Raw genomic sequence first — 27594 nt, 5'->3', positions numbered from 1 at the left:
CATCTGTAAAATCTGGAAGTGGCAACTTGTCATCTATACACTTATTGTGGAGTTTAAAAGCAGCTGTCACAACTATTGCAGATTTGTCAGGTGTAAATGGCAAACAGCCCCCTGTTTTATGCAAACACCTGTGATAAAAAAAGAGCAATATTTTTTTACATTGGAAATTGTTGTAATTTGCACATAAAAAGAAGAAAATTGTATCATTCTTCATATTTTATTAATAAGATGAGTGTCAATGAGACAAACTCTACACCCAAGACAGAATGTAGTTGAATTATAGGTAACAATACAACTTCCTCAATAAGGAGTCTTGGTGCACCACACGGAACAGCAAGTTATAGAGGGCATAAAAATGACCAGTGTGTTTTCTTTCATTACCATATTTAAAATGATCTTTTTTGATATATATCTAGATTTGCATACACCAAAGGCCTGTTCCACTATGGTGCGTGTTTTTGAGTGGGCCTATGTATTTCTCCTCAGCGAGTGTGTTTGGATTTAATTTGAGAGTAAGCAAATACTTTTTTAGACCATATCCAGAATCTCCCAGTTACCATCCATCAACATTGTTCTCTTCAAAAAAGTATCCCAATTCAGAGTTTGAAAATATGTACGCGTCGTGTACACTGCCTTGAAATTTTGCTACTAGGTTTGTTAATCTGAAATAAAAATAAAATGTGTACATGCATAAACTTAAATTATTTAATGTTGCCTTTCCTACCCTATTTTATGAATTTAATTTCAATGCTTATTTTCATGTTGCTGCTTTTTTCATCAGTGAATTATGATACTATTATCTGTTATTTTTATTGTGTTTATTTTTTGTTTCCTGGATATAACAGGTATAGTAGCAAATTATTAATCTCCATATAAATATAATATCATATCATATTTCAAGTTTTGTTTTCACTCACCTCATCTCATGATCCACAACTGCCTGTATGTTCAAGGAAGGGTATCCTTTCCTACAGACATATGTAGGTTCATTCTCTTTTGGAGCAATAATAGGAATCAGAATACCATCTACTGCACCGATAACATTTGGGACCTTGGCAATACGATAAAATCCCCTTTTTGCCACATTCATCTCAGCTTCTGTTGATGGAAATTTTATGTTGTCCATTTCTGAGACAATGGCTTTTGATACTCTTGTGATGCATCTAGAAACGCTTGCTTTTGAAATTCCATGCAAATCTCCGACTTCAGAGTAAAAATCCCCTTTTGCATAATATCTCAAAGAGACCAATACCTGAAAAAAAAGGGGTTGAAAAACTTGAATACTGGAGAATCATCAAATGGTAATTATTGAATATCAGTTTTGCCTCATTCACTTAAAGTTTGAACAGGACAAGCGAGGCAATCATTGCTTAAATGTGTATTATATGTTTATTTAGTCCATACAAGTAATTGACCTTGCATCTTCAATCAGGGTTTATTTCCTTTAATTTTTGAATGGCTTGCCATCTCAAATATTGCCATTTGTGTTGAACATTTGCATTTTACTATCAAGAATCTTAGATGACTACAAGGCAAAACATATCACTGTGTCCACATTTCAAAAATGGTAAGTCAAGTTGCAAAATTCTTATTATTATTCTACAGAGCATCTGGTTGGTTATTGTCGAGCCTGCAACTTTTATTGCAGATAGCTCGACATAGGGATAGTGATCCGGCGGCAGCGTTAGCTTACTTCTTAAAAGCTTTATATTTAGAAGTTGGAAGACCTGGTTGCTTCAAACTTTGTATATATAGTGTCCTGACCATTGGTTAATTGTTCTTATCCAGGTCTGATTTATAAGCAGTAATTTAACTATGTGTACATGCCGGTTGATGTTTATTTGACTTTGACCTCATTAACTTAATTGGTAGTTATGTCAATTTCTCTGAGTCAAATAGTATACGGTGGCGGATCCAAAGTGGGATTGGTTCATGTTTAGATATGCTTCTGTAATTCCCTTTACTTTTGTATATATATAATCAGAAGTCCCTTACTAGTCTACATAGGTGGATCCAGGGGGTTAGGGGGGGTGGGTGATGGGCCCTTTCATGGGAAAATTTGATTGCAGATTATATAAGGAATCACTGAAGCATGACTGGAACACCCCCCTCTTTTAGGTTAGTCAGAGGGGCCCAACTTATGAAAAGTTCTGGATCCGCCACTGGTATGGTAAAGCACTTCTGTTTTCTGTTATAATCCACTACAATTCCCACAAAAGGGGAGACCCCTGGTCCAATGAATCTGCATATGATGTAAGCAGTAGGCAACTATATTTAATGTATGGTATGATTGTAATGAGTACTATTTTGTCTTTAAAGGATTGTCTCACTTGGCAACGTAAATTTGGAGCTATAAGTTTTGGGGAATAACTGTAGTAAATCATGGAGTAATGATCGTCTTTTATGATAAGAATTTAAAAAAAAGACAGCTAGACATATCAGCTTGTACACGCTGGACTATAATTTACACGCTTTTCAGCTTTTCCGAGATATACGACACATGCATACATGCTGTTATTAATTTAATAAAAAAAAAATCCTGCACGAATAATACTTTTAATACACCATCAATTTTTGGATAGGATTTTAATGACTGTAAGAAGGCTACTTGAATGCCGTCCATGAAAGTGCTTATGGAAAATACGTCTTTTTTGATTCCTTTCTGTCTTGACTTGTCTTACTTCAGTACTATAGAATGTGTACACGTGTTTAAATGCCCTAATAAAGAATTGTTCAGAGTTGAATTTAAAATACTGGTAGATAATTTGTTATTTTTGTCTCAGATTCATGAAGGTCTTCAATTATATATTCTTTATACTAAAATTACGAGGTCCAATTTGTCAGCCGTGTCACGTAAAAAACGATGAATCAAAAAATTCAACTTTATATATAACTTATATAGTACAATGCTGTTAATTAAAAATTACACCACTCCGGACACTTTTGTTTTCCACATAATTAATATTGCCAATAATTAAGAAGTTCCGGGTCGAATCCGATACCGATATCAATAGTATATTCACCTGTTACCTATTACCTTATCTGTACGTTCCGCATCTGACAGGCGCACCACCAAACGCTGTATTTAGGATTTTGCTATATACACGGGTCGTAATCACAGGGTTGACACTACTAAATTCAATCATTGTCACATTGTTCCCGATTGTAGTATTTTAACCAGTATGACTTTCTAAGATGACAATACGAATAATAAAAATCTGGACTTAAAATAAGGCGTATAGGTTCATCATGTACAGTTTTTAATTTGTTAGCCGGAATGACGTAAAACAGCGAATCAAAGAATTCAACTTTATTTATAACTCATAAAGGACAATGATGTTGATTAAAAAAAATCCTTTCCGGGCCCTTTTGTTTTCCAAATAAAATTAATAATACCAATAATTGATAAGTTCCAGGTCGACGGGTTCAAACAGAAAGATGTTGAAAGCAGAGAAAACTGTGCACCTTATAATCGGCATGACTTTATCAGATGACAATACCAATACTAAAACAAGAAGTAATTGTAACAAGATGCTGTTACGAAGTCTCCCAAACAAAGCTCCCATAACTCGTCATTTATATGGTCCAATGTTCATTTGATTTGATTTTTTGTCCAATACAAGAATATATATAGCTTACGGGTGGAGATCTCCACCATTTACAAGTATTCAAACAGGAGGGGGTGGTGGTTACCCCCAGGGACTTTACCTACATTTCATTTCATTTGTTCTATTGTCCCATACAAGCATGTATGTGGTTTAGGGGTGGGGATGTTGACCGTTTACAAGTTTTCAAACAGGAGGGGGTGGGGTGACTCCCTAGGGACATCACTTTTATTTCATTTCATTTGTTTTATTGTCCCCTACAAGAATATATATGGTTTAAGAGTGGTGATCTGGACCGTTTACAAGATAATAGCACATTCTCAAATTGAACGTGATGGGGATGACCCCCCGGGGACTTCCCTTTAATTTCATTTGATTTGTTTTATCGTCCCATTCAAGAATATATATGGTTTAAGGTTGGGGATCTGGACCGTTTACAAGATAATAGTACATTCTCAAATTGAACGGTGTGGGGGTGACCCCCAGGAACTTCCATTTAATTTCATTTGATTAGTTTTATTGTCCCATACAAGAATAGATATGGTTTAGGGTTGGGGATGTTGACCCTTTACAAGTTTTCAAACAAGAGGTGGTGGGGTGATCCCCTAGGGACATCACTTTTATTTCATTTCATTTGTTTTATTGTCCCCTACAAGAATATATATGGTTTAGGGATGGGGATCCGGACCGTTTACAAGATAATAGCACATTCTCAAATTGAACGGGGTGGGGATGAACCCCGGGGACTTCCCTTTAATTTCATTTGATTTGTTTTATCGCCCATTCAAGAATATATATGGTTTAGGAGTGGTGATCTGGACCGTTTACAAGATGAAAGCATATTCTCAAATTGAAGGGGGTGGGGATGAACCCCCCCCCCCCCACCCCCGCAGGGACTCCCCCTATATTTCATGTGATTTGTTTTATTGTCTTATAATCATTTCTGAAGACTGCATGTATCTATCACTTACAGTTTTCAAGTTATATAAAAGTGTTATGCTGTCATAATTTGAATTGAGTTATCTTTCATTAGCCACTAAAAAGCAGTTATTTAATAATGTTGCATTTTTAAAATAACTTGTTTATAAATTAAGATACTATTATGAAACCAAGTTTCAACTCAATGAGGCAAAGATAGGGATTTCAATGCTTTAAGAAGTTTATAATTTCCATAACTTGTCTATGAAAATATTTAACACAGATAAAAATATAAATAAAAATACAAATGAATTTATCCTTGTCAGTTTTAACAAGCAAATACTGATATAAACAAGCAAATACTGATATAAACAAGCAAATAGTTAAAAACCCATCCTTAATAATATTAACAGTACCATTTTTTCTGAACCAGATGTGCATTCCGTATGTCTCTTCAGTGATGCTCGAGGCAAAATATTTGAAAAACAAAAGCTTATCAAAAAGATGAAGAGCTATGATCCAGAAAGGTACAAAAAGTAGGGCCAATAGTTATCAAAGGTACACCAGGATTATAATTTAATACGCCAGACGCGTGTTTCGTCTACATAAGACTCATCAGTGATGCTCAGATCAAAACAGGTATTAAGCCAAACAAGTACAACGTTTCAACGCATTACAGACTAAAAATTCAAAAAGTTTGCCAAATACGGCTAAAAGAGAGGCGAAAGATATCTGAGGAACAGTAAACCTCATAAATCGAAAATAAACTGACAACGTCATGGCTAAAATTAAAAAGACAAACAGACAAATAATAGTACACAACAAAACCATAAAACTAAAGAATGAGCAACACGAACCCCACCAAAAAAACTGGGGGTTATCTCAGGTGCTCCGAAAGGGTAAGCAGATCCTGCTCCACATGTGTCACCCGTCGTGTTGCTCATGTTATTACAAACCCGGTAAATAGTCGAATTCGGTAGGTCACATTCATGAAAGGGAAGGGATATGTAGTTACGACGCAAGAAACATATCCGATATCATCTGTGAAACGGTTATTCCATAACGGTCAACCAACTAGTGATGGCGTCCGTTAAATTTACGAAGGGATTATTTCAGCTTCACCATTTTAACTCTTAGTTTAATAGATTCCTTGTGAGCAGTAACCCTCTATCAATAAAATCATGATAGGAAATACAAGCGCTTGAATATCGTTTCAATTGGGAGATAGATACTCTGTATGCAGGCGCTGCTGGAATTTTGCTACAGAGAAATGAAAAGTTCACAATTGCGAGGCTGAAATCATCTCGTTTGTCGTAAAGTTTTGTTTTCAACCGACCCTCATTGTCAATTTCAAGATGTAAGTCAAGATAAGTCGCAAAATTGTATTTGTTTTATCCTTTATCTCTAGTTCGATGGGTTATATGCGTTCAACATAGTCACCAAATTTTGAATTATTTAGCGAGAGAACATTATCTTCACAGCGGAAAGTAAAGTTTAAGGATATTGCTAACTTCTTATTGTTCATTCTAAGACGTTCCTGTATAAAGTCATCCTCATAATATTAAAGAAACAAATCGGCAAGAAGAGGGGGACAATTGGTTTCCATTGGAATGCCGACAGTTTGTTGAAAAACACGTCCTCAAAACGTAACAAATATGTTATCAATCAAGAAATTAAGCCTCTTGAAAATGTCAGTTTCAGAAAAGTTATTGTTTGAATCAGTGTGATACTTTACAAAGTAAGATTTATACTTCCCTCAGACAAGATGCTTGTATCTACATTGGCCATTCTTTTTAGGAAACAAAGCAATACTAACTCTTTCAATTTGTCTTTTAGTTTGGACTCTTTCAATTTGTCTTTTAGTTTGGAATGGAAATAAGGTAAATAGTTATCAAAGGTATCAGGATTATAATTTAGTACGCCAGACGCACGTTTCGTCTTCAAAAGACTCATCAGTGACGCTCATATTAAAATATTTATAAAGCCAAACAAGTACGAAGTTGAAGAGCATTGAGGATCCAAAATTTCAAAAAGTAATCTATGTCTGGGATAAGATTTTTTATATCTGGGCGTCACTGGTGAGTCTTGTGTGGACGAGGCGCGTTTTTTGGCGTATTAAATTTTAAACCTGATGCTTTTTGTTATTCATTAATCATGTGTTTCTTTGTCTAATACGTTTTCCTATTTATTTGTATTGTAGTCCTGTAATATTATGTTGTCATTTCTATGTTATATTTAACATTGCCATTAAAGTGCGAGGTTTGGCATGCCACAAAACCAGGTTCAACCCACCATTTTTTCCTTTAAAAATGTCCTGTACCAAGTAAAGAATATGGCCATTGTTATATTATAGTTCGTTTCTGTGTGTGTTACAGTTTAACGTTGCGTCGTTTGTTTTCTCTTATTTTTGAGTGTAAATTGACATTGCGATAAGACGTGTCACTGTACTTGTCTATTCCAAATACATGTATTTGGTTTTGATGTTATATTTGTTATTTTCGTGGGATTTTGTCCAATGCTTGGTCCGTTTCTGTGTGTGTTAGTTACATTGTAGTGTTGTGTCGTTGTTCTCCTCTTATATTTATGCGATTCCGTCAGTTTTAGTTTGTTACCCCGATTTTGTTTTTTGTCCATGGATTTATGAGTTTGAACAGCGGTATACTACTGTTGCCTTTATATAAGAAAATCCTAAGTATTTAGAAAAAAATCCTGCTTTTGTAAGAAGGAAATTAACTGTTTAACAAAAACTTTGAATTTTTGAAATACTAAGGCTTTTCTACCTCGATCAGGAATAGATTACCTTAGTTGTATTTGGCAAAACTTTTAGGATTTTTTTGATTCGAGCGTCACTGATGAGTCTTTTGTAGACGAAAAGCGCGTCTGGCGTAAGTGTAAAATTTTAGTCCTGGTATCTATGATGAGTTTATTATAAAATGACCACATAATTGATATTCATGTGTACAAACCCGGCCAAGGAATCAGAGCTTTGGATGAGAGAGATACATTTTAACATTTTGTAACAGGACAATTTAATAACAAAAACATCCGTATTTTCATGCCAGTTCTTCGTCATGCCAGTACCGAAGTACTGGCTACTGGGTGGTTGATACTCATGGGGACTAAAATTCCACCAGCATCGACCCAGTGGTAGTAATAACATTAACAGTGCCAACTTTTCTCCACCAGATGCACACATCAACTAATTACGTAACAATATTTTTATTTAATTATAAATTATATGAATGTTACTAAATGTATGTCCATATCATAATCATTTTACCCTCTGAGGGTGACTGGGGAATTAAAATATGGAAACATATATCTTCTCCCGATCGGCAGTAAAAGCCTTGCCAAAGTAGGGCATCCGCGTGGCTGTGCGGAATGTACAAATACGCTGCAACATCCATTCAAGATGAAGACATCAACTTTGCCTTTCATAAACGGAATGTCACGATGTTGAGAATCCTTGCAACAAGTCTTTGTGGTGTCCGTATGTATCCTGTAACAAGGCAAAATTTCGAACCCCTTCAAATGTACATGTGTTGAAATGAACGACTAAATCATACGTTCGGTTGTGTTATGATCAGATGTATTAGACACCCATCCAAAGCACATATTAGTGTATCAAACACGACTTCTTTATATACGGAAAACAGGTTTTTCTCAATCGATTTATCAATTTCAAACAGCGGTATACTACTTTTGCCTTTATTTGACAATGTTTTCTCGGGGTAGCAATCTGCTCTAATACTCCTAAGCTACATGTATATGTTATGTATATATTATCATATACTTGCGCGTTTTTCTTTTTACATCTGATAAAAACTATGCTTTTGACAGCAAATTGGCTAGAACTACATCGGTGCGTTTTCCGGCTTAAAAATTTGTGATTCCTTTCAATATCTCTTCGTAAGATAAACATTTATCTTGCCTTTTTGTTTATCGTAATAGTTTCGAAAGCTGTAATGTTATATTGCATTGCAGGAAGTTCTAATAGGAATTGCATGTAGGCATTTGTTTATCTTTTACCATTCAAAAGCTTCCATAGTATTGCATGTAGTAGTTGTAAGCGGTAGTCCATCAACAACGAACGGCTAAGTTCTTAGTTGTGATTGTGTGTATGTCAGTGATTGTAGTGTGCAGTGGATTCGAAAGAATCCAAATGGTTGTAACTTCTGTGAATGATAGTAATGCGATTGATTGTTATGTGCTTTATGTACAGTGGCAAATATTCCATGCAGTTTCAGAACAAGATCAAATTAATAATATACTAGAACACACCCGTGATTGAATTAAAGTATATAACTATGCGCAAGCCTAATTTTAGTATTGGTATTGTCATCTGTTAAAGTCATGCCGATTATAAGATACACAGTTTTTCTCTGCTTTCAAGTCTTTCTGTTTGAACCCGTCGAACTGGAACTTATCAATTATTGGTAATATTAATTATTTGGAAAACAAAAGGTCCTGGAATGGAGTATTTTTTAATCAACAGCATTGTCCTATATAAGTTATAAGTAAAGTTGAATTCTTTGCCTCGCTGTTTTACGTCATGCCCACTAACAAATTAAAAACTATACCTATACGCCTTTTTTTAGTCCAGATTTTTAGTATTCGTATTGTTATCTTAGAAAGTCTAACTGATTAAAATACTACAATAGGTAACAATTTGACAATTTAGTAGTGTCAACCCTGTGGTTATGACCCGTGTATATAGCATATTAATCCTGAATACAACGTTTGGTAGTGCGCCTGTAAGATGCGGAACGTACAGATAAGGTAATAGGTAACAGGTGAATATACTATTGGTATCGGTAGCGGACTCGACCCGGAACTTCTTCATTATTGGCAATATTAATTACGTGGAAAACAAAAGGGCCTGGAGTGGTGTAATTTTTAATCTACACCTTTGTACTATATTAGTTATATATAAAGTTGAATTCTGTGATTCGTCGTTTTTACGTGATGACGGCTGACAAATTGGACCTCGTAATTTTAGTATTATAGATTAATAGGCAGGTCCTGTAATAGATACCGTCTGGGAAATCTGGACTACCACTGGAAAATTAGGGAAAATTGGACAGGGACAGACAATTTGCCTTGCAATAGGGTTCACATGGCCACTAAAATAGTTGCTAGGGGTCTGAACGTGCTGGTAGCGTGACATTCTTCGTTTCACGAGGCATCATAATGAGTGTCCCCATTCTGACCTCACGTGGCTGCGTACTTGAACATTCCACAAAGCCAAACGATCGACGGAAATTATGCCCAAAACGTGAAAAAAAACATGAAATTTTTCGTCTGTTTTGCAATAAATTGTGAACACAAGTCCTCTAAAAATTAAGATGTCTTACTATACCTTCACCTTTTAGAAGTTAAAAATAACACCAACTATTCAAGTCCAATATAGCGATTTTTTTCAGAGATGCAGGAGAAAAATCAATTCCATTATGATGTCATATATATCAATTAATGGTTAAGGTAAATGTATTTCTCTGTTTTGAAATATTGTAATAAATGTGTAGTAATATTTGTTCACTCACTTTAAAAAATGAACAAGAGCCAGCCTATAGAGTTATCGCTCCCATGAATTGTTTCATAATTGATGTTAAGCAGACAACAATTAATATGTCAATATATATGCCAAAATACGTTTATCTGTTACACAAACTGATCTGTACATGCTGAATGATACTGGTAATCTCTGTGAATTATAGCAGTTGGGTCACTTTCTTTAGCTGCTTCTTAGCACACCATGATGTGCCCATTTCCACACCACTTTAGCTTACTATACATAATAGTTTTGGGAAATTTCTCTGTCTCATTAAATAAGCTTTGGGAAATTTCTCTGTCTCAGAACATAAGCTTCTCACCACTGGTTCCATTACCTTTTTAAAAGACTCTTCTGCTGTTGTTTTTCCTCCAGCTGATGGTAATCGCTTTATCACTGCAATTTCAACCTTTCGGCCTATCAACACAAGCAGAAATAGTAGTAAATGATTTCGTTTGAAGAATATCTGCTTTTTCCTTGATCATTAGTTTTGGTGCAGTAGCTGTTATGGCAACACCTTTTGCAGATTTTCATGTAGTCTGGTCGAAACTCTTCTCCCCACTGTACCACACAATGTGCCTCACCTATGAAGATGTGAGTAATCTATTTTTGCCAAGGATCGGAACATAGAATATCACATATTTCCTTCTTCAAGTATCCTTGAGTGGCAAAGTATGCAGGTATACCTACTTTAGATATCACCAGAACCTGAAATAAAACAGCGACATGGTCAGACAAACCTTGCCAGCAGGAATTCTGAACCACAGAAACAAAATATTAAAGTGATTAAAATCACTGATGGAATGATTAAAGTAGTAATTTGAATAAAAGAACAAAAGTTCAATATCCCCGCGAGGCACATATTTTATCCTTTATTTATCTATCACAAAGTACAAGTGCCATAACTAAAATGTTTTTTTTTTTATTCAGCTTTTTTGTTCCGCAATATTATTGTTTCACAAGGTGTAGCTTAGATATTTGGTATAATAAACTCATCATATATACCAGGATGGAATTTTGTATTTACGCCAGACGCGCGTTTCGTCTACAAAAGACTCATCAGTGACGCTCGAATCCAAAAAGGTTAAAAAGGCCAAATATGATATTGAACATTCAATATGCATATAAAAATGACATTGTTTAACTGAATACATTGTCTTGTGAATAAATGCTTAAAGTTTAATATGGTGCTTACAATTTTCTCACATCATTGTGATATTTTGGGGATTTCTTCACATTTCTCCCAATTTGTTTTGATTAATAATATTTGATGGATTCACTGTTTACAAAATTTTGAATTTTTGAAAAACTAAGGCTTTTCTACCTCAGGCATAGATTACCTTAGCTGTATTTGGCATAACTTTTAGGAATTTTGGTCCTTAATGCTCTTCAATTTCGTACTTTATTTGGCCTTTTTAACTTTTTTGGATTCGAGCGTCTTTTGTAGACGAAACACGCGTCTGGCGTATGTTCAAAATGTAGTCCTGGTATCTATGATGAGTGTATTCACTCAATGGCAAACACTTTTTATGATACGAGGTAATAAACACAAGACTTTTTAATACAGATTGAGCAATAAAACGAAAAAGGGTATGGATATAAGATAATATTATGTAGACAAGACCATGCATTTGTTGGGACTTTTTATTTTTTATAACATTGAAGATTAAAGTTAATTGTATGGTGGCATACAGGAATTTCTTTATGTCAATGATGTGCATGTACATGTATATGTTTGGAACATGTTGCAAGAGATAGATAAATTTCAAGGCACATTCTATCAATTCGTTTTAAGAATGGTGGATGATTTTTTGCATCTTCTCTTAACATGTCATAATGATTTTAAACCTATGTAAAGAGATTATGGGAACTTTTAAAAGATGGTGTAGTTTTTTTTATTCACTTAAAACATTTGCATATTCCTGGAAAAGTCGTTGACAAAAAAATTACACCTCCTGTTTTCAATTATAGAATTACAATAAAACTTACATTGTGAAATAAACACAAAAATATATTTTGCAAAAAGCAATTCATCGTTCATTGCAATTAATGTATATGATGTACATATGTATGTAAGAAAAAAAATGAAAACTTCATGTTTAATAATTACTTGCGTCCGAAGCGCTTTTCTGGATTTACCTTCATCAGGAACGCTCAAAGCCAAACATTTGAAATCCGAAGATGTATAAGTACCGAAAATCGTTAAAGAGCTATGTGTCAAAAATACCTAAAATAAATAGCCAAATTCATCTAAAGCCAACTTTGCCTGAGGGAGTTGAAACCTTAGTTTCATAATAATTTCAAAATTTATAAACGGACAATTTTAGTAAAGTTTGTTAAATCATATCAGTACCGAAGCACTGACTACTGAGCTGATGATACCCTCGGGGACTGATAGTCCACCAGCAGAGATATCGACCCACTGATGTAAAAAATTGAAAACAACACGTTTAATAATTACTTGCGTCCGAAGCGCTTTTCTGGATTTACCTTCATCAGGAACGCTCAAAGCTACACATTTGAAATCTGTGATGTAAAAAAAGAAAAAAAAAGGACTTCATGTAACAACAACAAAGAATATATAATTCACAGGAAGACTAGATTGTTGCACATTTTTTGGTCTGTAGTTGGATTCGAACCAACATAATACTCCAAAGATACAGACTTAATTTCAATGTACTTGTGAATTAAAACACAATCTATGAGAAAATAAAAGAGCATAAATAAAAACAGATTGGAATTCATATTTATAAAGAGGGTTACTTTTACTTCTCTACCAGGTTATCTTATGAGCTGTCATAATCTTCATAGAAGAATCTAAGAGCTCTCTCTCGAATTTTTTCCATTTTACGAAATTAAAACCCTTAAAATACATTTCAGTCATCTCACATGAACATTAATCACTATTGATAAAATCAAACATGATAAGAGAGACATACAACAATATTAAACTTAAAATTACATAGGCAAAATAAAGGTTCCCACAAAAACCAGAAGAGTCACAAGTTATGAGTAGACTAAGTCCGAAATTACTGTTGAATGTTGACTTCGACCTACAACACTTCATTGTACATCACAAGTGTAAAGCAAAATATTGTTATTTTATAGACATTGTCTCTCAGCTGCGAAAAGTTTATCAACACATATGTTGGATACTGATATTTTATTTGACAAACAAAAACAGTACAAAGGGCCTAGCATTTCATACCGAAAATATTGTCTAAAAGGCGGTGACAAAATTTCAAGGACAAGAACACTACTTTATATAAAATAGTGTCCTGGACAGTATATCATAATGACAAAACTATGAAATAGTGTCTTTAGACATTATTTTACATGAAATTATGCCCGACGAATAATATTTCAAGGGGACAATATATTATATTACATTAGGAGCCGTTTGTGTTTCATTTGTTTGATAAACTGAAAATTTATTCTATATGTAGCAATCTGTTTATAACATATCCTTCTTTATCCGACATAAGTTACGTGTCTACAATAATTGCCTGACTGTCGGGCCGTTTACTCTGCTCAAGTATGATGGCATTCTAAAGGCTGATGATAATGCACCTTTTCGTATTCATGTTCATGAGCACTTCCAAAAATAAGCGATTTACCACCACCAGTTGGCAAGACAATCATTGCATCACTATGGTATGCAGCTTACACAGATTTAAGCTGCAAAGGTTTTAAGACGAGAGCTCTGTCTTTCTTTTTTGGTTTATTGTTGCCAAAGCTATTTTCGTCTGTAGATACTCAGATAGTGTCATTGCTGACATCGCCATTTCGTTTCACTATAGGATATCCTTTTTAAATATAGATATATTTGGTCTGTTTCCTGTATTTTTTATGTTAATTAGAAAACCTTTAAAAAAAAGATAGTTGGTCGTTACCTGATCCTAATATCTGTCAGAGCCAAACAGATAAAGGACGTGGAACCAGTCTTGCAGAAAATGGATGTACGTATTTTGTGAACACTCAATTTGTTGACTGATTATCCAAGCTGTAATATTAAAACTTGCTGGATAACTGTATTTTTCGAAAGTGTTCAGAAAGAATAAGTACTCGTCTGTCTTTAGAATTTCCTCCTGGACATCTTCCTTCTCCGAAAGATTTATAACTTCTTTATCCAAGCTAATGAACTAGAAATTTTATTATAATTTAGTGGAAGCTAGCGTTTCTTATAATTCTGTATTTTTTTAATCTTTAAATCCTAAGTTCTCTTAGTATTTAGGTTTATTTACCATGACGTTATCGCATCAAAATCTGTTAAGAATGTTTAATTATTAATTCTTTTAAATGTATTACTTTAAAATCAAGTTTATATCGAAGGCGCCAATACGAAAGTACAAAGTTAGTAACAACCATAAGATGTAAAACACGGGAAACAAACCGTTGTTTATTTTCCATATATTCTCTACATGATCCTCATTCTTAAGTGACAGTAGAAGATTCTCGACCTTCAGACGGCCTCTTTTATTACAGGACATTCATACGACTGCTTAACAGTGCTTTATTAACTGCAGTGAAAGAATCTGATATGACACAAAAAAAATAAACTTTATATTAAGGAGCACTAGCTGCCAAATTCATGGTCACCGATTTGACTCAAATTCTCATATTTAATTTATAAAAAAGTAAAACATTTGTCCAAACTATCAAAAGTCTAAAGTAAACAAATTACAGAGCATAGGGTCGATAGTCTGTAGTTTCGTGTGTATCACTTTCATTTTTTTCCTTTAAATAACCAGTACACGTACAATGCGTGCTTTGTCCACCTGTAGTTACGGGGTTAACTTGAAGTTCACATGAATAATGATTAAAAGAGGTCGAATTATTCACTTGCAAGTGAATAATTCATTATTAATGTTATTTAGCTTAATCTGACAAAATTGAACCATTTTGGCTGCTGAAAGCGAATTATTATTTCACTATTTCACTTTCACTTTCATTATTGATTGAACAAAAACAAACCATACCTTAGATTTGTATATATCTTGTAGCTAGCGCCCCTTTAATAATTTATTGATTTTTAAGGCGATGTTAGATCGAATTGACCGTTTAAAACTCAAATCGTTTTCCAAGTGCTGATCAGTGCTAACGCTGAGGAATGGGTTTAACCATGCATATAACTTGAATTGACATGAAACTTTAAGATAACAATTCATGTTCCATTAAAATTAATCTAGAATACATAGGATATGCTACAACGACATTTTTATTTCGGGGCCTTTAATATCTGACTATGCGGTACGGGCTTTGCTCATTGTTGAAGGCCGTACGGTGACCTATAGTTGTTAACTTCTGTGTCATTTTGGTATCTTGTGGAGAGTTGTCTCATTGGCAATCATATCACATCTTTTTTATATGAAGAATTTAATGGCTGGAGAATTTCAGGAAAAGTATCCAAAAAAAAAAGCCAGGATGTGTTTTCTCTTAATCAAATTATGACTTTTGAATAGAGATGTTTGATTTTTTTTAAATACTAAGGCTTTTCTACTTCAGGCATAGATTACCTTAGCTGTATTTGGCAAAACTTTTAGGAATTTTGGTCCTCAATGCTCTTCAACTTCGTACTTCATTTGGCATTTATAACTTTTTGGGATTCGAGCGTCACTGATGAGTTTTTTGTTTTGTAGACGAAACGCGCGTCTGACGTATATACTAAATTTAGTCCTGCTATCTACGATGAGTTTTTCTACAACTATTGCCTTTATTATACCAGAATATTTGATTTCGCTCTATAACAGGGTTAGTTGACTTATTTTCTCTACATGTATATGTACGCATAATAAAAAAAATACATCATAAAACTAATATGCATACTTTCGCACATTAATCAAAGCTCTACAACAAAAAATTAACATTAACATTAATTATTATTAGTAGAAGGTTTGCATTATGGTTAGACTAGGTCTTGGGGCGATAAGACAGTAAACAATATAAAGGATCAGCAACATACTCTCAGCTCGAAAACATATCATTCTCCCTATTTTAAAAAGTGGTCATGAGGTTTTTGAATTATTCATAGTTATTTATTTAATTGTATTTGTCCTTTCAGGTTTTCGTGAACCAAAACAAAAATTGTCAAACATTTTTATAACATTTAAACATCGCAACTATACTAATTAATGCGTTTCCCTCAGTTTTAGTTTTCTATCAATTTATGAGTTTCGAACAACGGTATACTACTGTTGCCTTTATTTAAACAAGAAGTAGTTTGAATGTTTATACGTATATGTTATTTAGATATAGATTCCTAGGCAGACGTGTTTCATAATTATTTCAAAATTGGGTTTTCGTTATAATTCATTAACTAGTAAGCTATAGGAAATAACAATAATTATTAGCTTGCAAAGGAGTTGAGTGATTCTTTAAGTTTCTGTCGGCTTCTAAAGTAATAGAGGAAATTGCAACAAAGTTTGACGCACATCCAGTTTGCTAATGCAAAATAGTCTACTGTAATTTGCTTGTGACAAATTTCCAGCAAATGTTTTAATTTCCATGTAGCATGAAAGCACTATACAATTATGGTATTTGAATCAATATCCGGACTTGACTAGTTAACGAAGCGGTAGTAAGAAAGGGGAGACAAGAATTGGGGGCGTGGTTGGATTGACATCGTTCAACCGGATATTGAAGAGCACGCAATCGTGAATAATGTCTCGGTATCTTTACACGATCGTTTGGGTCTCTTTTGTTTGTAATGTATTATTTTACATGACTTTAATTGTTTAAAACAATATTTATTGATTATAAGTGATAAAGAGCAATCTAGCATAGATTAACTTCTAAAGTGAATTACTTAACAATCTTGTAAGATTAAGAGACTCAATCAAATAAAGGAAATTGATTAATGCAAACCGGATGTTGACAAGAGAACTGAATTATTTTCAGTCCGATGGTGATTTATTCCCGGAATCCAGGCTGTAACTGAAGAGGTTGATGTTCATAGTTGTTTCATTTAGTTTCTTTTCATTTTGCAAAATTGGAACACGAAACCATCCACTTTCTTTTGTTCAGTAAGAAACTGATTAATAGAATCACTGGTGCGTTTCATATTTACTTCCCAAATTGATATGTTTACCCTCAAGCTGTAATTATTTTTTATTCCGTCACCAAGCAGGTGTATTACACAACCTTTATGCAAGCGTTTATAATTTTATGCGCAAACAAACCAAGCAAGTAGAACGCGATAAACAGCACAATGATTTGAAATTTATGCAAAAAGAAGTGTTGAAAATTTCATACTGTTTTCAAGAAATCATTATGAATTATGTTGGGTTTTTTCTGAGACAGTACTGTAGATATTTCTTAATTAATTACTTCAAAACTGCAATTTAAAATGTGATACAATTTTGTCAATTTCGTGATGTATTTAAGTCGGGAAATTGAGACTTAAGCCTTTCGATAGATTTGCTTTAAAAAAAAAAGTATATTTGCTGATAAATTTTGTAATATTAGGGAAAACACCTACGATTGAAACAACACAGACAAAGACGGCCTTAAACCTCGTGCATGTTTTACGCCTCCTATGATTAATATATTATCCTCCGAAAGTTTTAAGCATCGGATGAATCTGAGATCCCCCCTAGTTTTTGTGGGTTCGTGTTGCTTAATCGTAAGTTTTCTATGTTGTGACATGTGTACTTTTGTTTGTCTATTTGTCTTTTTCATGTATAGCCATGGCGTAATCAGTTTATTTTTTATTTATGAGTTTGACTGTCCCTCTGGTATCTTTCGTCCCTCTTTTATTTGCTGTTGACTTCATTACTTCTCATACTGGACATCTCTCTTTCCTCTACTTTTAACATTAAAGTAACATAATTTTCCTTAAAAAAAATAGAAACTATGATTTTTTTATAAAAGAAAATAACTTTAGTTTCAATTGTTGTTGTTAACGTAAATTTATAAAAGAATTGCCGTCTTTAACTGAAACTAATAATCATTTTTCGTAGTTATTCCTTTTTAATTTGTATCAACAAAAAATATAAAAAATATATAAAAAGTTTCTGCCTGTGTGTAGTTTAGACAAAACAAAAAAGTTAACGAAAAAGTACGGATCCAATTTGTTTACAGAATTTATACACGAACAATGGTAATTGTGGGTTATACTGTCATTGAGACAACAAGCCATCGATGAAATAACACATGTTAGAAAAAGTCAACTTTTATAAATAGTAACGTGAATTGTTTTAAACTGTAGATTAAACAGTGTCGTTCTTCTGCATTCTTAATGTTACTATATATACAAATACAAAAATTTCTTTTAATGATATTTTGAATCCACAAAACTTTAATAGTAATACAAGATCTTATTCTGATCTAATGAAATTTAAAATAAATGTAAGAAATTCTAATGAAATAGAAACAAACTTTCAAAGTTATAAAATGTACATAGGAGACTCTGAAATATGCAGCTTATATATTACTTTTAAAACATCATATTTTAAATGTCCGTGGATTTATGAGTTTTGAACAGCGGCATACTGCTGTTGCCTTTATTAATTATGCAGCTCCTAGGTCATTTGTAAACACATCTTTTCTGAAAAACGTAGCTCCTGGATTACTTTTAGAAACATCTTTTCTGAAATATCTATCTTCAAGATTACTTTTACAAGCATCTTTTCTAAACTACATAGCTCATCGATTATTTTTTTAAACATATTTGTGTAAATATGTATCTCCTAGATTACTATTTAAAACATAATTTTTGAAATATGTAGCTCAAAATTGACTTTTCAAAACGTTTTTTTTTTTTTAAATATGTAGCTCATAATTGACTTTTCAAAACGTCTTTTTTGAAATATGTAACTCATAGATTACTTTTGAAAAACACACTTTCTGAAATGTGTAGCTCGTAGACTCATCTAACAACATCCATTCGTTTGGTGTGTTTGAGATTTTCAGTTTTGCCGTTTAGTAAGGGACTTGCTGTTTTGAATTTCATCAGAGTTTGGTACTTTTATGAATTACTTTTTTCAAACATTTAATGTGAGAAGAGAATTGTACTTATTTTTTTTATTTAAAATTTCATAAAATGCAAATTATATGGAACCGTTTTGTAAGTTTGTAAGAAAAACATACGATATGATTTCCATGAGCGCGATAGGTTAATCTGTATTCATCTTCGGTTGGGTTTTGAAGACAAAAATCAATGTTTTAAAAATTAAATATCGCGAAAAACAATCTATTTTTTTGGCGATAAGTCGAAAACATTTTTTTCTTTCAATTTTAGCGTATTTGGCACAACTATTTGGAATTTTGGATCCTCAATGCTCTTCAACTTTGTACTTGTTTGGCTGTATAAATATTTTGATATGAGCGTCACTGATGAGTCTTATGATCACCTCTTTCTTTTTGGGGAAAATTTTAATAAGAAGTTCCAAAACTAACATAATATCCTGACATTTCACAGATACTGATAATTATCTAGAAGGAAATTATGATACATTTGTTGTTGTAGTCCTTTATTGCCCAAAAGCAAGGTTGTACCCGAAACATGTTCAAACCATGTTGAAGTTTTTTCTTTGATATTGAGTATGCCTTGTCGCTATACTGTTTATATCGAAATTGTAAATTGTAACGGAGCATGTATTGTGCTGAGTAGCTGAACAAAACAAAATGTTTTTTTAAATATAATTTGTTTTAAGAAACAATAATTATTATAGACACAACTAATTACACATGTTTATAAGCTATTATGTCCTCTTATAGTTGATTTGTTTCCCTCGGTTTTAGTATGTAACCCGGTTTGTTTTTTCATAATCGATTTATGACTTTTGAACAGCGTTTAACTACTGTTGCCATTACTTTTCTAAAGCAAATGAAATTTGTTGTAGTAAAGACACTTGAAGAATCATTAACCATAAAGAAATATTCGAGGAAATGAACAATACTACGATAATTCTTAATCATTTTCAAAACACCTCTTTGGTATTCCCTCGTTGTAAATAACAACATTTACTCTCAAGTTAAGCAACTATATTATGAATGAAAAACAAATGCTATGACATACGGTATTGCAAAAGATGAGCGAAAGATACAAGACGGACATTCAAACTCATGTCGAAAAAAACGGACAACACCATGGCTAAAACGAACAAGAATCTGTCTATAGTACACGGATGTGCCACTCGCACTATTAAATTGTGGTCAAAATGTGGGTGAAGGAACATATAGGGAACATGTGTACTAAGTTTTACGTTGAATTGACTTCAACTTCATCAAAAACTACCTTGACCAAAATTCTGAAGTGGAACAGACAAACGGACTCATAGACCGAAAACATAATGCCCCTAAGTGGGACGTAAAATGAGATATAGACCAACAATAGTACACTAAACAAAACAAAGAAAACTAGTCTGAGCAAAAAGAACCCCTCCAAAAACTGGATGACTTAAATTTTCCAAAAGGGTAGACAGATTCTGCACCTAATTTGGCATTTAGAAAATGAATATTCGATTAAGAACCTAGCTTGATTCATAGATAAAATGTACCTATACATGTATATAGTTCAAAGTTACCAGGCTTATAATTTTGATATATCGACCATAAGTAAACTTCTAAATAGAAACAATGAGATGTGATACGATTTCTAATGAAACAAATATCCAACAGAGATCAAAGGACGTAGATTTAGCAACTAGATGTCAACTGCAGCCTCCAAATATCGTACAGATAATATTTTTTTTTTCTTTTCTTTCTGAAATGTTTATTTCTCATTTACGCTTTCCCTTGTATCTCCTTTTATCCGTGTTCACGCACGTTTTGATGACACAATAATGGATCAGTGTAAAACTATATTATATTTCATAAAGAAAAACAGTATTATCGTTACCAAATTTCTACTTGCTATCGGAGAAAATACATACCATAACCCAGTAAATTAATTCCGAAAAGGGGACTAGATTTACTGCAAGAAACAAATAGTGATATCAACTATCTGTAGTTTGCATCTTTAATGATTACAGCACAATTATTTGACAAAAGTCAATATTCATATATTTTATTGCCATATTATTGTATGTGCTTTGTTCTTATCTTGTGTTCGTTTTGTCTCGATAACCAATAAGGAGTTTACTATTTACACCACCTCTTATACTAGTTATGTTATCTAGTTAATAAACTAATACCATTAGATTGATAACAATTAAATTTGCGGCATTCAAAGTGACATAATTGTGTAAAAAAATATTTCTGACTGAAAAAATGACAATTTGTTATTAGGTTTATTTTGATCGCATTGATGGCCTTGTTCGAGAATTTTTATATAAAAATACATTTTTATCTAATTCAATAACTTTAATTTATTTTTATTTAACTGCATTATGTCATTTGCTTTATTTTTTAAATATAGTTTCTCTGATTATATCGGCTACAATCAGATTTAAAACTAAATTGCAATACGGTTTGAAATACTATAGCCAAATAATAAAAGAATTGACGACACAATGTATTGAAGAGAAATTACTGTATCGCTTCATTACTTCGCAAATGAGCATTTATTGATATAGGTGTTTTGTCCAAATATTGAAGCACGAGTTCACCTTTGCCTCTTCATTATAGAACAAAATCAGATAAATCTGTCGTGTTCTCGTCAAAAAGATTTTTAAATTCTATATATTCAATTTAAGTAAGTCCATCAATGAAAACTATCGCGTGATCTGGATAGACCCTAAAAAGAACAACTTGTCAAATTTATTGTACGGTTGCCAAGAAAATATTTTAAAAGGGTCTTTCAACGAACAAGCATCAGAATGGTTCGTTGTAATTTTCGTTTGATATAAATCACATTCTTAAATCTAAAATCAATAGAATTTTATTTCTTTTCAATCAAATTTAATTTTCGATTGTAAGTGACACTAATTTTTCTTTAAATTCTACACCTAATAGCTTTGGTATGTCCACACAGAAAAACCTACATCACACTTGAATTAATTTTAAAACCATATAGTGTAGTAAATGATTGTTGTAATTGGTCAGTTAACATAACTTAACTTTAATGAGACGTCTTCAATAATGATAACAAGTGGAAGCTGCTGACAGCGCCATTTCAATTTAAGCACGAGGTATTTTGAAACTATAAGCTGACTAATAAATCGTCCTATATATCACACATATAGTTTGTACTTTTTTTGTAAATTTTGACCTGCAGCACTTCTGTCATTTTAGATATTTTGTGTAGAAATCGATTCTTTACGAACGATAAATTAAAGCAAACAATTTACAAAATAAAATTTGCTATCACGCAAATTAAACATTTATGATATTTGCACATAATGAAAAATTAAGCAGCATATAAATGTATTGACTATTTATTTATTGCATAAAGTATACAATTTTTTTTATTCTTTCCGCTTTAACGTTTTGAGATAGAATTCATGTTTAGAGTTTTAAAATTTTAAAAAAAATACTGATTTTTCTAGTATAAGTTCCAATTCTTTGCCAGTTATAATCAAAATCTAGATAATATTTTGCACCAGAGCATATGTATCTAACGCTGTTGACATTTTGTAAGGTAGGCCAGACCAAATGCTTTGAATTCTTAATAGGGAATGTCCTTTACCCTTATTTGAAGGCCTAAATGTGACTTATAGAAAACGAAAACCAATGAAAAAGCGCGTTTCCTTTGTTTATATATAGTCATGTGCAGAGCTCTTGTGATCGTTCTTTTTATGCCAATCATTATTATGCATATAGTTCGTTGATACAAAATCATCTAATCATCAATTCGAAATCCAAATACATAGCCTTGACGAAACAAGTAGGTATAAACCAACTTTTTCATTCGTTTTAACAGCTCACACGAATAGAACATTTTCTTTTGGCAAAAAGAACTCCCTTTATAACCGGGAGTGATGGATTAACTTCTTGCATGAATATGTTCGAATGAATGTTATGTTCCCAATTTTATGTCCATTATTTTAGGCTGAAAAATATTCGCAAGTTGTGAACGATTTTTACGAGCTTTTCGAATAATGCATTGTTTATTACTTTCCTCATAGACCAAAAATCTAGATATAATGAAAGTTGAAAATATCTTTTTTGGAAATATAGAGGACAGGGTTCAACAAACTAACAGTTCTAGTCAGATCGGTTTTATTGTGAAATCAGATATAGGGTGAAATAATCGTAATCGTTCTGACAATGCATGAGCTTCGTTTTTCGGTCCTAGAATTTTTTAATGACAAATTGAAATTTATGTTTATTTTGAGGTCATAATATGAATGTTGACACTTCAAACAGACATAATTTCCCCTGTTGTCAACGTTGTAACTAAGAAAGCTTATGAATTACAGAGAAACACAAACAAAAGCCGGGTGATGGTAACAATGTTTAATTTGTCCCACAGAATAGTAATTAATATTCTCGATGATTTGCTTTGTTAATTCTGCGATAACTTATTGATAAAAATCGAAGTTAAAAAAATAAAATGAAAATATAAATAAAATAGTCAAGAGAATGAGTTCGGTTAAAACACTAAGTCTTCCAAAACCAATAGCACAACTAAAGGACTAAATGACTAAGAATAAAGAATACCTTCAACTCAAATTAGAATTTCATATGTTACCAATTTTACACGTACAAGAAAATGATTTCATATCCAGTCTTTTGTGGGGTGCGAGGTGCTCAATCTATTATAGTTTTGTGTGTAGTACTTTGGGACATTTTGTCGTTTTTCTTTTTAAGAAACTTAAAAAGAAGCCAAGTCGCCAGTAAACATATCAGTCGAAATAAAATAAAACAACAACTTCACCAGAAAACATTACAAATATAACGGGTGTTTTCGATTTTAATATGTTCCTCCATAAGTGTAAATAGTAAATTATGAAAACAAACCAGTTTAGCCTTTCAATTAAAACTATTTGAATTGAATATAAAAGCTATGTATCATTCAGAACTAAATTAATTTTTTACTAATATTGAAGGAAGACATTATTTTTTTTGGTAAGTAGACCTGGAATGCTCCATATCATGTTTATTGAACATTGGCTGTTTAGCGTTTATTGGTAAATATTTCATGCATGGTCAGGACCATTTCATGTATAATAATTATATTTACCAATTAACATGATTAAGCGTTTCTTAAAGTTTTGCATTATCTTCTATAAACACAAGATAGGCGAAAGATACCAAAGGGATATTCAGACTTATGTAAAACTGTATCACAAAGCAATGGTAAAAAAAAGGAAAAACAACCGAAGATCAACTACTCTGTACTACAAAATATGGACCAATGTTTTGATATTAAGAAGTGTACAGTAATTATAACAAAATTTGATAACTATTCGAAAATTTCCTCAAAACTGATACCAGCGTTAAATTAATCAGAAGTAGAATATATTCATATTTTCTATTTTCACATTTGGTTGTAGTATTTTACTCCTCTCATATATAATGACTTATGGTTCTATTCTACATAAATGTGCGTTGTTATATCTCATTTATCATGAAATTATTTGGTAAATATAGACCGTATCCGCAATTATCTTATAATTAAAATATTTGCAATAAATTTCAATTCTCGTCAGTAATTATCCAAACAACAATGAGGATGACTCACAACTTAATTTCTGTTCATAAATTATGAAACTACGTCTAAATATAGTTTTAATATTCATGAATCGGTAGAATATTAAAATATATAAACTATTCATCCAGATTCAGTATATCCGGAATGAATCAATTAGATTTGAAAAAAAAAATAATAAAATAGTTTAAAAACTTGTACAAAAAGGTATGATGAGTAGTTTTGTGAATGTAAAAACTGTACTACTCACATATTACAAAAGCATTGCATATTGGAAATCAATAAGTTGAAAGAAATATAGCAAGCTTAAAAGAACTTAAATAAATGTATGCGAAAACCTATAGTTGTCCCCGAGATGGAATAACGTGTATCGGCCGTTCGGTAAAGCAGGAAGACGATGGATGAAAGAGGATGGGATTTTTTCAAGATTACTTGAATTTTGTTCCAAATCTTAATCTTGCATGTCAAATGTATTTTCATATTTATTTATTAATGTTGCTATTAATTTCATCTTAATTCAGGTATCGTTCCAACCGCATACATGCTTAATATTTTTCTGTAATTCATGAACTTTTTTTTTAAACTATTTTTCGTTACTGTCTTCCTTATTACAACATTGATATTAAATGTGACATCAGCAGGATAGTACAAAAAAATCCCTGTTAAAAGCTTTTGGAAGCAGGCCTAATATTTCAAAAATTCAAACCTTTTTCGATTTTTCGTACGATCTTATAACATTTTGTTCCAGAGAAATGCTATGAACGGTTGTCAAAAGTACTAAATTGATATATAAAATATAGAAGGTTAAAGTCAAAAAGAAGGATACAACGCGAAATGCATATTGTATATACTTTGAGCTTAATTTGTTAGAAACCTTCCCATTCTCATGTTCATCTTAGAATACGCTGAGTATATTATTCCAGTAAATTACTATGGCAATATTTAAAATGAACTTTGCCTTTGTCGAAATACGGGGACAACCACATATATAAACATGATAAGCCAAATTTAAAACGTATATGCGTCAACATTACCATTGAATTATTGCGTTTATAAATCGCTTCATGATGTTATTTTGTCTCGCATTTTCTTGTTCGGTGAAAATTCTTACATGAATTGGCGGGAAAGTATAAGGAGAGATTTTTAAACAGTTGATTAATTTCATTTAAACAGGTGTAAACTACCATAAAATTGAAATGTAACAATTAGTCATGATGGACTTCATTTCCCGTCGTTTGTCAACGATGAGGTGAAATATTGTCCACTATTATTATCATGGCAGGAGATCTTTGGGGTTGTAATTAGCCTGTCACGGGTACAGATGAAGACATGGAGGAAAATGTCGTGTCACTATGTCTGTTTCTAATTAATATTGGTCATCTTGACTTAAAGTCACATAAAACCATACTTTCAATTGCCATTTATTAAACAAAGAGGAGGCTAGTTGTTCTTGTATTTGATTATGAAAACTAATGTTCAATCAATTATATTGAACAGTATTGTTATCAACTCAAAAGGCATAAAATGTTACTGGAGAAGTAAACAAATTGAAATTTAAACTTGTATATGGTATTGCTCACAATCACGAATAGCACAGCACAGACTAATTCTAAATATAGCAGTGATTCCCAGTACCAATACAGACGTAAAAAACCCACTTGACTTACACTCAAAACGAACACATCGAATACAATATGGGATTAAATCTGCAAATATGATGTCAGGAAACATTTTCTACTATCTTCCAGAAAATAGATGCCCTACTTGATTATGTAAATTTATAAAACAAAAGTCCTAATGATTTGTTCACTGATCGAACATATTCACCAGACAACCACGAACAATATTTGAAATTTAGTAACAAGACTTTCAATTAGGATCAATTTCTGTTTATTTTGACTAAATGTTTTGTTTGCTGTTCATTTTGCGTGCCAAAAAGTCAATATATTAAATTTAGCAGTGCAGAGATGCAATGTTGCCATTTCTATTTTATTTCTGTTTCCACAAGTCTTTCACGTTTGCTTTGTTTACAAATTCTCTTTTCATATATTAACATGTACCAATAATATACACAAATGCTATATATACATTTAATTATGAAATTTTTAATCTGCATTAACGTTATTTTGCATTTGCAAAATTTTGAGTAAGATGCAACGAGAGCTAAACAATCCGAAACTAACATTTGATTTTCTGATTCATATTTGTAAAATATTAATTAAAGTTGCACAAATAAAGTTAAATACCTATAAATTTTGCATGTAGTAACATTATGTGATAGTTTGAGTTTGTATTAAAAACAAATTTATTTTTGAAGGGCCGACATTTTATTGTTAACTACATAGTATTAATGTTCTCAGGCTCCAGCACACAAACATGACAGTACTTTAAGAATTAGGCAGCATATCCAGAAGAAAAAACAAGCGCATAAAATATTTCAACGTCTGGCGTACTAAATTATAATCATGGTACCTTTGATAACTATCAATTATTAAAATATAATATGACTTTGAAATTCAATATTTGAAAATTTTCAAAGAAATATGCGTACCCCCTGAAATATATATTGTCAAATCGCTATACATTGCATATACTGCAAATAAGCAGATACAATGACCATGACCATTTTTAAGTTTTTTTAAAAGTAGTAATAAGCGTAAACAATATAACTTTTAACAAAAAAATATAAGTTATAACCTAAAACAACTGAAATTCTAGAGTAGGATAGAAAATACTTACTGAATTTATTCACCCAGCTGCAGATATGGGAAATCATAGATAGATGTAAAATTATAACTAGGAAATAAATGAAATTTGCATTGCATTACCCGAATGCGTATCTTAAATGCATTCCAAATACCTTAAATAGATATCCCATTAGCTTTAGACATTCTTCTCATAAATGTGATATTTATGCTTTAAACGATTTCAGAATTTTTATAAGAAAAGCTGAATGTGATTTTTTACATTATGCAAATATACGTCAA

General features: G+C 32.2%; 1 long non-coding RNA gene across 1 annotated transcript; it reads right to left on the bottom strand.

Moving 5' to 3' along the window:
• Positions 1-413: 413 nt before the first annotated feature.
• On the bottom strand, positions 414-27503 carry LOC139488441 (uncharacterized). Its single transcript, XR_011656003.1, has 3 exons — positions 27347-27503; positions 918-1252; positions 414-662 (listed from the first exon to the last, which is right to left on the bottom strand). It is a non-coding gene; the product is annotated as an uncharacterized lncRNA (long non-coding RNA).
• Positions 27504-27594: the final 91 nt, after the last annotated feature.

Source organism: Mytilus edulis, chromosome 9 (assembly GCF_963676685.1).
Source record: "Mytilus edulis chromosome 9, xbMytEdul2.2, whole genome shotgun sequence".
Classification (NCBI taxonomy): domain Eukaryota; kingdom Metazoa; phylum Mollusca; class Bivalvia; order Mytilida; family Mytilidae; genus Mytilus; species Mytilus edulis.
Note: the sequence above shows the minus strand (reverse complement) of the source record. Positions and strands in the feature narration are given on the sequence as shown.